Below are 13,934 nucleotides of genomic sequence, written 5' to 3'. Positions count from 1 at the left end.
AGTGGGATGGTCCAACAGGTCTAAACTTGTGAAGTTCTGACAACCAAGTTCAACCCCGGGACCCATGTGGAGGGAGAAAATGGACTCATGGACTAGAGAGACTTTCCTCCATTCCTCTGACCTCCACGCCTGTGCTATGACACATAAGCAATGCCCACTTCCACCCAAGGAGAGCACACAGACACACATATTCTTATATATAAGTTTTAACATATTATATAAAATATACTATATAAAGATATATAACAATAAATACATATTTTAAAGCAGAATATTCTCTAGACAGAGAGAATTAATTCTTTTGGCTTTAATTTCACTAAACTGCATTCCTATCTAGACCTGGACCCCCTGAGTAGAATCAGCCACTTTCACATTTACTCAACCTCGTCTGTGTTTATGTGACCAGCTTCAAACGGATAACTTGGAATTCACTTTACAAACAAGTTTCTTGGGCATGACTGGCCTTGTGTCAACTCAGCAGACCGTCAGAGCATAGCCTTCCCTCACAGGCATACTAAGTGACTTAAGTCCCCAAGAAAGTCCTCCAGGGGTTGGCCACAGAAAACCCGCAGAGATGCAAACTCCCAGGAAACAAGCAAAAATCACGTGGAAGACCTTGCCTTTGCAAGAGGGAGAGGCAGAGTTGGAGACTTCCTTTGTTTCTCAACTGCGAATGTCTCCTAAAACCTACTCCATGCAAGACTTCAGGTGGACCACACGGCAGCTGAGAAATGGAAAGCCGTAGGGTAGCACCACAGAGCCAGTCCGGCAGCCTCAAATCCAAAGCTCACCTGGAGTTTTCAAGGGTGGCCTTTCAATGCACGCCTGCAGGCTACGGAACAAACTGAAGCAAAGCCACTGTTATATGTTATTACACAACAAATCTGATTTCAAGTAGATTAGTACATGTCCACTTGACTTCTCTCTACATAATCCATATGAGAATACGTCTTAGTTTTTAAATGTGTCTAATCCCTGCCTCCTGTATGAGAACATAAAAACCATGGGGAAAACTAAGAAGATTAAAAAAAAAAACTACATATTAGGAGTATATAGCTGGGAAAGAATTTAGGATTATACAAATCTACACCTAAGTTCAGATAATTAAGTAAGCAGATGAGCATCTTATTTTTCCTTTAGTAAAACCTCAGAGGTCCCTGCTTAGTCAACTCTTTGAAATGTAGGAATATGAGACTGGCTATCTTACAGATATGGATGATACACAATAATTCATTTTAAAATTAAAGTAAGTTGGAATGGTGTAAGTACAGAGGGAACAGTAGAGTTACATTGTAGCCCAATAAGTTGAGGCAGCTGCCATCTTGTGTCAATGGACCTAACTGATATTTTGGACACACAGGAGGCATGCCGATGAACTGTGGTAAGCCAGAAGCTTCTCAAGACCAGAACCAAAGCCCCAGCTCTGCCAGGTTGCTTGACGATCCAAAATCTAAGCAGCCTGAATCTGGCCGTGGCTCCACAGGATTAACGGCATGGTTCACCTTAAGTATTGCACAGTCCAAAGGCTTTACCTTAACAGATGAACTCCTTCAGGGCAGGACACACACGTTTATTCATCTGTAGCCCAGGATAACCCGCACCACCCAAAGTCAACACTAGAAAAATAGGCCAACTTACACCATAACGGGATTTTGAAACAAGGACACCACTGGTTGTCTGAGATGGCATTTCTTAGGCAAGAAGTGCATTAACAATGGCGTAGAATATTCCAGATGTGGTACTTTAAATGCTTACAAAATGAATATGGGCTTTTGGCACTTGGTTTATACTTACATGCTTAAAATTCTGGGGGGAAATATGGGTTATACAATTTAAAAATGTTATGAACAACAGGTAGCCAATTGGTTTGGTGGAAATTTTTTGTGTCTTTGTTTTGAGACAGGGTCTCATGAAAGGAGGGGACAGGGATGGCCTTGAAGTCACTAGGTTTCTAGTGACTGAGTTTCTAACTCTCCTTCTGCCACAACCCAAATATGGAGGTTACAGATATGCACAGCCATACCCAACCACACATTTCATACCAAAATAAGGTTCAGATGGGTCAAAAAAACCTAAGTGTAAAAATATGAACTTCATACAATCCCTAGTACCTCAGGAGAGCCAAGTGTGGGCTCCAGGATATTTCTGTGCTGGCATTGTAACTTCCTATAATCTATAGTTGTTTAAAAATAAAGAGCTGAAATATACTTGATGAAATCTCAAATGATTATTTCATAGTATTGAAGTGAGGAAAGACTTTCTAACCATAAGAGAAAACATAGAAGTCATAGATTTTAAAACTAAGTGATGGGACCACCTAAAATTAAAGATTTGCATATATCTAAACCAAGTTTTTTTTAAAAGTGAAAAGATAAATCAAACTTAGAGAAAACTATATCCTTTAAGGCCATTTCTCTACTATATAAAGACCTATTGACAAATTAAAAACAAAAGCATCAACTCAATAAGGAAAATGGACAAAAGATACAAATAAATGAGAAAAAAGATGGAGATAGATACAGCATATGATTTCAACATACTGGAGACAGATACACACACAAATCCCCAATGTTATTTAATCATGTGGCAGGGAGTTTTAATTTAAATATCACTTCCATATATCAGATTATCTGGGTCAGTAAAGTTCGAGAACAAACGCTGCTCCAGGTGGTGCCAGGGTTATTTGTGTAGTCTCCGTGGGATGAACTGGCAAAGCCTAGCGTGACACAAATGGCCTTTGTGTGCATGCACATTTGTGTGAAGGGCACAGACGTGAGGCTTGTTTGTGATGATAATCGGCAGGAAAGAGATGGAAACACTTTGAATGGCCACCAATGTGTGACATCAATAAACCGGTACATTCTTAGCATGAAATAATATGCCATAAATAGGGATGGAGTTCAAGAGGGGTAAGGAATGAAACAGTTTTATCTGTATTGCTATGAAATTATCACTAAATGTGAACACAGTGAGGCCAGATGCAGGAGAACTACTTCCTTGTATGTGCCCCGAGGGTCTCTGCAGAGTACTAAGCATCGGATGACATCTGTTGCCTATTTAAACAAGGTTAAAAATTAAAATCATAATACGTGTTTATTAATGGTGTCTACACTGCGTGACCACACACCTAAGGGGGTAAAGTAAGCAGTGAGTATCTCAATTACCTATTTCCTGAGAACTTGGTAAGGGCTTGAAGCTACAGCACCCTAAAATGCAGTAAACAAAATCTCATCAGCACGGGGCGAACTCACAAGCAGACAGCATGGCTTGGAAGGGAAGGTGCATGCCTGTAGCTCTAACGCTAGGAAGTGGGAGACAAGAGGATGGGGGATTCAAAATCAGCTTGAGCCAGACTGTAAGTACAAGTCGAGCCTAAGATACATGAGACTGTCTCAAAATACAAAACTGAACAACAACAAAGACATTTGATATAGACCTCAATATCCTGAATGAGATTTGACAGAAATCTGGTGCTATCTACTCTTATGGCTCACTCTCTTCCTCATCAATCAAACCCAGAACCTAGAACCCACCCTGGACTCTTTTTTCCTTTTCTTTTCTTTTTCTTTCTTTCTTTCTTTCTTTCTTTCTTTCTTTCTTTCTTTCTTTCTTTCTTAAAGACAGTGTGCCATTTAGTTGAGGTTAGTCTTGAACTTGCTATGTAACCAAGGATGACTGTGAACTTCTGGTCCTCCTGTTTCCATCTCCCAAGTGCTGAGATTGCAGGTGTGCACCGCCGCCGCACCCAGCCAGCCAGGGCTGAGGATCAAACTCAGAGCTCGTGAATGCTAGTGGAGCACTCCATAGTGCAACCACATCCCCTCCTCACCCTGCAGTCTAGACACTTAACGTCAGTACTAAAATGTACATGAATGAATGAATGAATGAATGAATGAATGAATGAATGAATGAATGAGTGGCTAATTGAACACATGTAGCAGATGGAGGAATAGAATGGATAAACGGCCTGATGGCTTAAAAGAGTGGAAGCTGAAGGGCCGTGATCTGCTCTGGTTGTTGTTGTTGTTGTTGTTGTTGCTTGTTTGTTTTGTTGTTGTTTGATACTGAGAAAATCTGGTATCATTGTGCCTCCATGAGCAAAAGAGAGACGCCAAAATACACATGTTTAAGAACAGTGATCATAGCCTTCCATGATTAGATTGACAATTACTACTGTGGTGGACAAAACAATGTCCCTTACAATAGGCATCCATGGCCTAACCTGTGTCTATATCACATGACAAACCAGAGTTTATTGATGTAATTAAGGTGGCAGGTCTTAAAACAGAGGTTAGCCTGGATTGTGAAAGTGGGATCTACGTAATTACATGGACTCTTAGAAAAGAAAGTATTGGGCCTGCCTGGAAGAAAATCATTGCTGGCCTCAGGCCCTCACCCAAGGAATGGGAAGAGACACATGAGTAACTCTGCTGGCTGCGCAGGAAATAAGGGTCTTAGCCTTGTTGCCACACAGAAAGAGGTTCCACCTGCAGCGTGGCTGACCATGGCTGTGCTTCCCCGGAGGCTCCTAGTGAGAGCAGATGGAAAGAGTTCAGAGGGTAAGAGGCACCTGCCCCCAAACCTGATGATCCATGGCCAATCCGAGGAAGCCCCGTGGAGGAAGCACAGAAGTAATTGCCACAAGTAGTCCTCTGACTACACATGTGAAGTGATGTTATTTTGCAGCACACATGAATGTGTAGGCACACACACACACACACACACACACACACACAAATGCAAAATATTAATAAATTGAGCCCAATCAAACAGTAATTTGATTTGGGCCTTGTGAAACATAGCAGAGAAATCATCCATGCCAAGCAGAACTTTTGGTCTATTAATAAACCTGTGCTGTTGAAATTCACTGACTTTGTGATGTGATAAAAAAAAAAAAAAACTAATATACAGCCAGGCATAGTGGTGCATGCCTTTAATCCCAGCACTGGGAGGTGGGGGCAGAGGCAGGTAGATTGATGTGAGTTCGAGGCCAGCCTGGTCTACAAAGTGAGTCCAAGACAGCCAAGGCTACACAGAGAAACCCTGTCTCAAAAAAACCAAAATAAACAAATAAATAAAATAATGTACTATCTGTTTGACCTAGGAGCCATTTGTTGAGCCTGTTCCATGTGCTCAGTCTTAATGACAAGTGTTTGGGATGGAAAACTTTGTAGATAGTCTCAGGAAACTCACAGGTGCATAAACCCAATGGATTCTGGGATGAAGGTCAGCACATCACAGGTGCATAAACCCAATGGATTCTGGGACGGAGGTTAGCACATCACAGGTACATAAACCCAATGGATTCTGGGACAGAGGTAAGCACATCACAGGTGCATAAACCCAATGAATTCTGGGATGGAGGTCAGCACAAAACCTTACAGTGGGACAGAGAGTGGGAGCCTGCCTGGATTGTCACCAGAGTCTTGACCGTGTCTCCAACCCCTGCCTGTCTATGCTGCACTCAGATAGCCAGTGACCTGGGTCAATAACCCAATCACTGAAATTGATGCCATCTCTAAATTTCATTGAGCCTCAAGGACTCTGTGAGTCATTCCGTCTCAGGGGCATTGTCACCTGAAAGCTCCTTCCGTCACCACTTCCACTCCCAGGCTTTGGCTCTTATCAATCTCTCACCTGCATGGCTGCTATAACTTATTAACCAGACTTCCTGACTTGGCAGATTTCCATTTTCTCCAGTGCCACCAGAGTCATCTAATAAGAATTAAGTTGGCTGTTCTGTGGCCCTTGTTACATTTCTTCAGAGACTGCCTACAGTAAAAAAACAAACAAACAAACAAAAAGCCTGACCAAAACTGTGTTTGCTTCAAAGTCTGCAATACAAGTGAGTGTCAAGGTGTTGGCTGAACAAAGGCTCTCAGCCCGAGTGGCTCTCTACACTCTAGCCTTGTCTTGTGTCTTCTAGCGTACTCCCCCACGCTTCTGCTGTCCTTGACCAGAGTCCGAACAGGATCCACCATAAAAATCTGCTTCAGCTCCCCCCTCATGATCATAAAGCTTTGACGATGTGGCTGGTTAAGGTCACAGCAGGCTTTGGGACTCCCCTTTGGAGGGACTACTCAGGGGGACCGTTCAGTGTGCCTGACTCATCCTTCTTCATCGTGGGGTACAGCACAGACAACGGGGATTCCCAAATGGCCCACTGTAGCATAAGCCGGGTCCAGAAAATCAAACATAACCACTTAGAGACGCTCCCAGAAATCTGACATCCGCGTGACAGGAAAGAACGAAACTAGGTGCTGAACTAGGTGCAAACTAGCTGAGGTGTTGCTGAATTTGTGAGGTGAGTCACCAGTGGTGCAACTCCTTTAGTCATTGTGTGTAATAGGACCATTTATTGATCCAGGCTAGGAAAACACAAACAGATCAGCTCCCAAAGGGGTCCCCACCTCCACAGGTGGAGCAGTCCGAGTAGTTTGAAAGGCATTCCTGTAATGCCTTGCCATGTGTGCACATCTTTCTTCTCTCATCAACCCTGTTTTCTGTGTGGGGCAATGCAGGCATCCAGAAAATACCAGTGAATAAACTATTCAAGATGTGAATATTAAAAAGAAGAAGAAGAAGAAGAAGAAGAAGAAGAAGAAGAAGAAGAAGAAGAAGAAGAAGAAGAAGAAGAAGAAGAAGACATGAGATCTGAGCTGTTTCTTAAGGGGTGGTAAGAAAGGGTGGCTCCTAAGGAGGGACATCAAGTGAACAGTGTGAAATGATGCTAGGGTAGCAATGTGCACTTCCTAAAGGTGAAACCTTCTCACCACAGGGTTCTCGCCACCTTTCCCAACACTGACAACCCACACTGACTCCAGAACAGCACCTGCAACACAAGACGCCACAGGGCTTGGCTCTAGGCCAAGTAAGGGATGACCAGGAGGGCCGGCCCTAATGGCAGAGAAGAGCGAGTGTGACCTAATAGCATTCACCTCGGAGGAACGTGTAAAAGGGAAGGAGCAAAAGGCTCCCGCACAGGCACAGTTTGGCGATAGCGATGTGACAGTTGACGGGCATTAGTCAAGAACTACTGATGAAGCAATACAGATGGGCCAGGTGAGTCAACCGCCTGTGGAGTGAGTGACTAAAGCTTCCAAGGTTGGGGCTACCAGGTAAGATAAGCAGAGAAACAGGTTTAAACAGCAGGACATTGGGAAACCAGGTGTGACAAGCTTACCCATCACTTAGCTGGAGATACTCAGCAGGCACTTGGGGAGATGCAGGATAAAAGTCCCACTGATTTGAAAGCCATCTACATTGAGTTTGGGGATTAAAACTGCAGGAATAGATAGTAAATGACCCAAGGATAGACCCGTGGAGACTCTCACGATTTAAGGAGTGTGCTTGGGGCAAAGAATCTCAGAGGTGGAAAGTGAAATGTCAAGAAAGGCACAGAGAGTGTGTCTAGAACCACAAAAACCAGAAGCGAGAAAACACCCGAGTAAGGCAAAGAAGACCATCAGTGTGTCGGGTAGGTCAGTGCGATAGGTCAGAACGGCCCCCATTGAAACCCCTATGGCTTGGGACAGGGAGGGAGAAGGCTGGCTCCTAAGGCCAAATGTAAAGACCAGACAGATGAATTGACTCACGACCCATAATCGTCTTATTTCCATGGCCCATAGCTGTGAAAGCTACAGCAGAGAGGAAGTGGGCAAAACCAAGCTTTTATCATCCGTTTGGTTCCGATGTTTTGATTTTTTGAGACAGGGTCTCTCTGTATACCTTGACTGTCCTGGACTTGCTTTGTAGACCAGGCTGGCCTCAAACTCACAGCAATCTGCCTGCTTCTGCCTCCCAAGTGCCTCCCAAGGTGTGTGCAACCACCACCCAGCCGATGTTTTGAATTTTTGAGATGTGTGTGTGTGTGTGTGTGTGTGTGTGTATCCCAGGTTGGCTGCCAGCTCAGTTATTAGCCAAGGCTCTATGTGACCTGCAGATGATTTAGTGTGTAAAAACCCTTCTTGGTGGCACACAAGATCATCTGCAGGACATGACATAACACTGACACTTCAGTCATGCTCCAGAGTTTCAGATTTAATTGGCCTTGGCAGTGGGCATCTTTTTTCAGTTGAATGGTGCTCGGTTTTTGTTTTTGTCTTTGGGTTTTGTTTTGTTTGAGACTATGTAGGCTGTCACCACTCCCCCAGTTCTCCCGCTTCATCCTCCCAAGTGGCTGAGACTGCAGGTGTGTGCCACTACACATAGCTTGGACAACAGGATTTTTTTTTTATTTTAAGTTCACTAATGGTTCCACTATGGAGCCAAGGTAGAGAGTAGCTGAGTGAAAGAATTAAGCAATGCTGGTGTAAGTGTGTAGCCACAATTGAAATCCACGAACCAATCCATTCTTCCCCCCCCCCCCCCCCAATTTTCAAAAACAACTGTTGAAATACTCACATTACATTCAGGGACAAGTGTACTTATTGACTTACAGTCGCTTTGCCACACCCATATGGAAAGGAGACAAAGAGACAAATGGAAAACAAAGGTCACTGTCTGAGAGCAGAGAGGAAAGGCTACAAGAACTGAAGACCCCAGGCTGTGCCTAGCAGACGTTAGAACTAATCACATTCTCCTGGCATGGCTGCATTGAAATACAAAGCCAGGTAGTGAAAGTGAGTGGTGACAAAGACCAGAGGTTGTCATCAGTCAAGCCAGACATGAAAAGCCTAGCCTGCCCACACCACAGCACCCAAAAGGATCCTGAACTCCGCAGAGCAACAGTAGGTGTGGGCTGGAGAGCCATCCACCACACAAGAGGGAACACAGCGGAGAATAAGAGAAAGGAGAAAGAGAGAGAGACAGGGAACAGAAACTAGTCCTGAAAGAGATGTCCAAAATGGAGGCCTTCAGTTTGTTTTTTTCCATGGAAGTAAGTTCTTTGCAAATGTGCAAACCAGTGGATGGGGGAAGCCTGTCCGGTCCTCAGACCTTGTGACCGCTTTGAAGATGAGATTTCACTTCTTCCAACCAGACATCAAACACGCCATCCAACAGACAACTCAGTCATCTAAATACATCCCCGAACGCAGCTACTTTCCAGAAACAAACACACGCGGCACATTTTCCTCCACCGTTTACCGGGAAGATGCAGAAAGTGGTATTGTAGACACCTCCGGAAACCGGAAGTTAAGATTACAATATGGACTGCCCTGTAGAATTGATCACGGCAAATACTTACAAATGTCCTTTCAGGGGAACAGAAAATGTTCTTCCTAGACAACTTATAGAGGATGCTCGAATACCATGCATTTTTGCATTGTTAGTAAAGGGCACCCATCATTGCATGATGTCTGAAATACTTCAATAATTTCTACACTTTTTTAAAAGCCATCATGAAAACATTGCTCAGAAGAGGCCACCTTAAAGTCTAAATCCTAGATGTGAACCCGTTTGCCTGCTTGGGCATTCTACAGTGGAAGAGAACCAGGGTGTCCCACGTCTCAGCTAGAGACTCCTTTGACCCAGTTTTCCTGTGACAAGTTCCAGTTCCATAAGCTACCAGTGCCATAGGCTTAAAACCTGGTTTTCCGTCGGGTGTGGTGCTGCACACCTCGGGAGGTAGAGGCAGGCGGATCTCCACGCATTCGAGGCCAGACATGTCTACAGAGAGAGTTCCAGGAGGGCTACAGAGAGATTCTGTCTCAAACAAAACAAAAGAGAAAAGTTAAAAAACAAAAACAAAAAAAAAAAACAGCTTCCCTCACCCAAGCCCCGCCCCCTTCCTCCCAGCTTCCCTCACCCAAGCCCCGCCCCCTCCCTCATCATTCTGTCACTCCACCTCTCATTCTCGGATTATCTAATACTGCACGGATACTTTGGAGATAAACAAGCTAACCACGAAGCTATTGCTGTGGTTTGTTAAGCAGATTGTATAGCCCTTTTTAGTCCTCCGCCTTATTGGTTTATTTGAAGATGTTCTCATCTTGCTTACGTGTTTCATGACACTCAGTAATTGCTTTAAACTTCTTGGGTGTGGTATCCTCTTTTATCTATCTATTTATTTTTTTGAAGCCCTTATATTTCAGAGATGAACCAGAATAGGTAAAAACAAGACTGGCCTTGAGTCTAGGTGATGGCACCTTACTGATTTCATGGAAATATGGATTTTTTAAAAAATGAGAATTATAGAAAACCAGATCAGAAATCTGGCTTTTTCTATACTGACTATGAAGTACATTAATGAAAATATGGGCCCAGATGTTTACAAAGTTATTTGTGAGAGGGCAGTGAGAAGCAGAGTGTTGTGCCCATCACTGGTGTGCTGGCTCATGCTAATGTCAACTTAACACACAAACGAAGTTATCTGAAAGGAGGGAACCTCAATTTAGAAGATGCCTCCATGAGATCCAGCTGTAAGGCATTTTCTCAGTTAGTGATGAGTAGGGGAGGGGCCCAGGCCACGGCATGCAATGTCATCTGATGGTCCTGGTTCTATGAAAAAAGCAGACTCTGAGCAAGTTATGAGGAGCAAGGCAGTAAGCAGCATCCCTCCGTGGCCTCTGCATCATCAGCTCCTGACTCCAGCTTCCTGCCCTGCTTGAGTTCCTGTCCCGACTTCCTTCGATGGTAAACAACAATATGGAAGGGTACGCCCAATAATTTCCAACCCCCCCCTCCCTACCTCGCTTTCTGGTCATGATGTTTTATTGCAGCAATAGAAACCCTAACTAAGACAACCGGCTATGCTGGAAAGGATGGGCCTGGGCTTATGGGAAGGCTGCTGAGACTATAGTTTGGGGCTAGCAAGGCAGCCTCATTGAGACACACGACTGAGCGCTTACAATGGGCCCTATAGGAGCAGATGGTCCACAGGAGCCAGGTGTTTCCGGTGATGCGCCGCATGCTCTCTTACACTAGGCTCATCGTAAGCTGGACTCTGGTGGCCTCTCATGCCTCACTAGTAATATATGGCTGTATTTTTATTCTCTCCTGTGTTTATTTTGGATCCAGAAAGAGATAGGAGGAAGAGGGAGTCTCTTTCCAACCTTGAATGAGAGGAAACAGCTACTGTGGGGGGGGCCGTGTTTTTAGTACGTGCGAAGTCCACGTACTCATGTCTGTATGAGTACAGGCACATTTACACGTGGGCTCTTGGGCATGTGCACAGTGCGTGTAATGTGCAAGTGTGTGCATGTGTGCGTGCGTGTGTGTGTGTGTGTGTGTGTGTGTGTGTGTGTCTAGAATAAAGATCAATATCAGATACCATTCTTGACCACTCTCCACTTTATTTATTTGTTTGTTTGTTTGTTTGTTTATTTATTTATTTATTTATTTATTTTTGAGGTAGTCTCTTACTGAGCCTGGAGGACTTTGACATGACTAGGCTGACAGACTCTTTGTCCCCAACGTCTTTCTCTCCACCTCCGTGTATCATCTTACGTTGAGCAGAGTTAGTCACCATTCTCCGTAAGACCTGGCTTGAGAGGGCTTTCAAGTCCTTGCCAGTGAGCACAACTCAGGACTGCCGAGTCGCTCCAAAACTGTGCGGTTCGTGGAGGAAGGGACTTGTCCCCCACCCTTTCACCGAACAGCTGTGCCAAGCACCCTCTTGACACTAGGATTATATTAATATCCCCCCTTTCAAGGAACCTATGTTCTGTGGGAAGACACACGCATAAACTCAAATAAGAGCAGTAAGGCTGAAGTCCTGAAGAAAAGGAATTCCTGTGTGTGATGTGACAGAGGCACTGAGGGCAGAGGCCCACAATGACGTGGTTGGAAAGACGGTGGGCACTGGAGAGGGGATGCGGGCCAAGAGGTCTGGAGGAAGAACAGAAGCTGAGTGCAGGGAGAATGCAGGGAGAGTGGTGCCTGGCGCCCTGGCGATGAGGAGGCAACACAGGGTCTTCCCACCGCCTCGGTGATGGCGTGGGTTTCAGTCTGTGTGTGTGAGATGGGATCATAAGAAGCTACCAGTTTAAGGCACATCTTCACTTCTTTAAAGAAAGACATACAACTCAAATTCAGCACCTTCACCGTCCTTAAAAGCACAAGTCACTGCGATCAGACACTTTCACGCTGGTTTGCTGCCATCACCCCCAATCCATCCCCAGGACCCTATCTTGCAAAACCGAAACTCAAACTCGTGTCCTAGGCTTTTAAGCACAACAGTCAAGTGATCTCGACCTGTGCTTTTAAAAAATTAATTTTGTGTCTCGGTAGAGAATTGATTATAGGAAGGCGGTAGGGTTAGCGGTTTCTAGTTTGTGGACAGAGCTAACAGGGATGCTGCTCATTTGGATGTGAACACTAGATAGCGATCTCTAGGTGATCTCTATGTCAGTGGTTCTCAACATTACTGACTCAGCAACCCTTAATATAGTTCCTCGTGTTGTGGAGAACGCCAACCATAGAAGTATTTCCTTGCTATGTCAGAACTGTAATTTTGCTACGGTTATGAATTGTAATGTAAAAATCTGGTGTTTCTGATGGTCTTAGGTGACTCCTGTGAAAGGGGAATTCGACCCTTAGAGGGGTCACGACCCACAGGTTGAGAAACACTGATCTAAGTTTTTATGTGCCTAGTGACTGGCATGTAATGAGTCCATGCTAATGTAATGTTTAAAAAGTAGAATCCAGGTGAGGGAGGGAGGGAGGGAGGGAGGGAGGGAGGGAGGGAGGGAGGGAGGAAGGGAGGAGGGAGGGAGGGAGGGAAGATGGATTGGGAGGTGATGAGGGAGGAGGCTACATTTGGGATGTGAAGAATTCAAACTACAGAGCAAGCAGGTAATTTATATTCCTAATCCCACTATATGGGAACAGCTCTGAGACTGGCTGAGACATGAATGTCTAGGCATAGACAATGCTTCTTGTTGGTTACAGAATCCCTGCGATTTATTATTGGATGCCATTGTTCATACGGCATGAATGAAGATTTGCAGATGTCTTTCTTCTGCTCCTACAAAGAGCAGAGAACCAGCCCTAATTGTTCTGTGCATCACACACACCTCAAACATTTATAATTTTAGGACTGTATAATGCTTGTGAGAAATTACATTTTCAGAAAAAAAAGAACCAGACACTGCTGCTGGATCAGATCTGACAGGATTCAACCCTTCTCAGTATGCTGGACACTGACATCCTGCATCCTTCATGTTCCAGCACCAAGTGCTTCCATTGCTGTTCCTCATCAGAACAGGACAGCTCCCAGAACAACTTCGAAGAAAGCTTTGGCTCCCAATTGGTCCAGCATTTCAGACTGTCCCACACAGGGCTTTAATTAAGCCTGGAATTTCTTTTTTTTTTTTTTTTTTTTTTTTTTTTGGTTTTTCGAGACAGGGTTTCTCTGTGTAGCCTTGGCCATCCTGGACTCGCTTTGTAGACCAGGCTGGCCTCGAACTCACAGCGATCCGCCTGCCTCTGCCTCCCGAGTGCTGGGATTAAAGGCGTGCGCCACCACGCCCGGCCTAAGCCTGGAATTTCTTAACATGTAGGAACTGGACCACAAATGTTATCCCTAGCTTGTTTAACCATTTTCTCCAATTTTATTTGGGCCCCTACAAAGATATTATTCATCCCAAATCAGTAGGAAGAAACCATAAGAGAACAACAACCCATTTCCTTAAGGGGGTTTGATAGGTTTTTGGTTGCTTTCTTGGGCTATAGCTGCTTATTTTTGTTGGGAGTTGGTTATAAGTTATTATTAGTCTTATCCAGAGAGGAAACAAACTTGGACAAAGGGTTGTGTCTCTTTTCCTTTATCTCCCATTCTTAGGTTTGGAGATAGGAGTTGAAAAGAAAGGGTGTATAGAAATATATAGGGATGATAGGACAAAAAGTAGATTATTGAGTCTACTCCTCAACTTAAGGCCTTAATTGTTGCTTACAAGGTTATTTTTAATTCATTGGTATAGATGTTTGTATATACATTCATGTTTATCTATTTAGTATTATATGTTATATAATAATTATATGTAATATATAAT

General features: G+C 44.2%; 1 protein-coding gene across 3 annotated transcripts in view; it reads right to left on the bottom strand.

Annotated features, from left to right (window-relative positions):
- Window positions 1–13,934, bottom strand: part of ELOVL7 (ELOVL fatty acid elongase 7) — a 70,470-nt gene that overhangs the window by 45,618 nt on the left and 10,918 nt on the right. The window lies entirely within an intron of this gene.

The sequence above is a fragment of the Acomys minous genome (assembly GCF_964271855.1).
Source record: "Acomys minous genome assembly, chromosome: 11".
Taxonomy (NCBI): domain Eukaryota; kingdom Metazoa; phylum Chordata; class Mammalia; order Rodentia; family Muridae; genus Acomys; species Acomys minous.
This window is presented reverse-complemented; position numbering and strand designations above follow the sequence as displayed.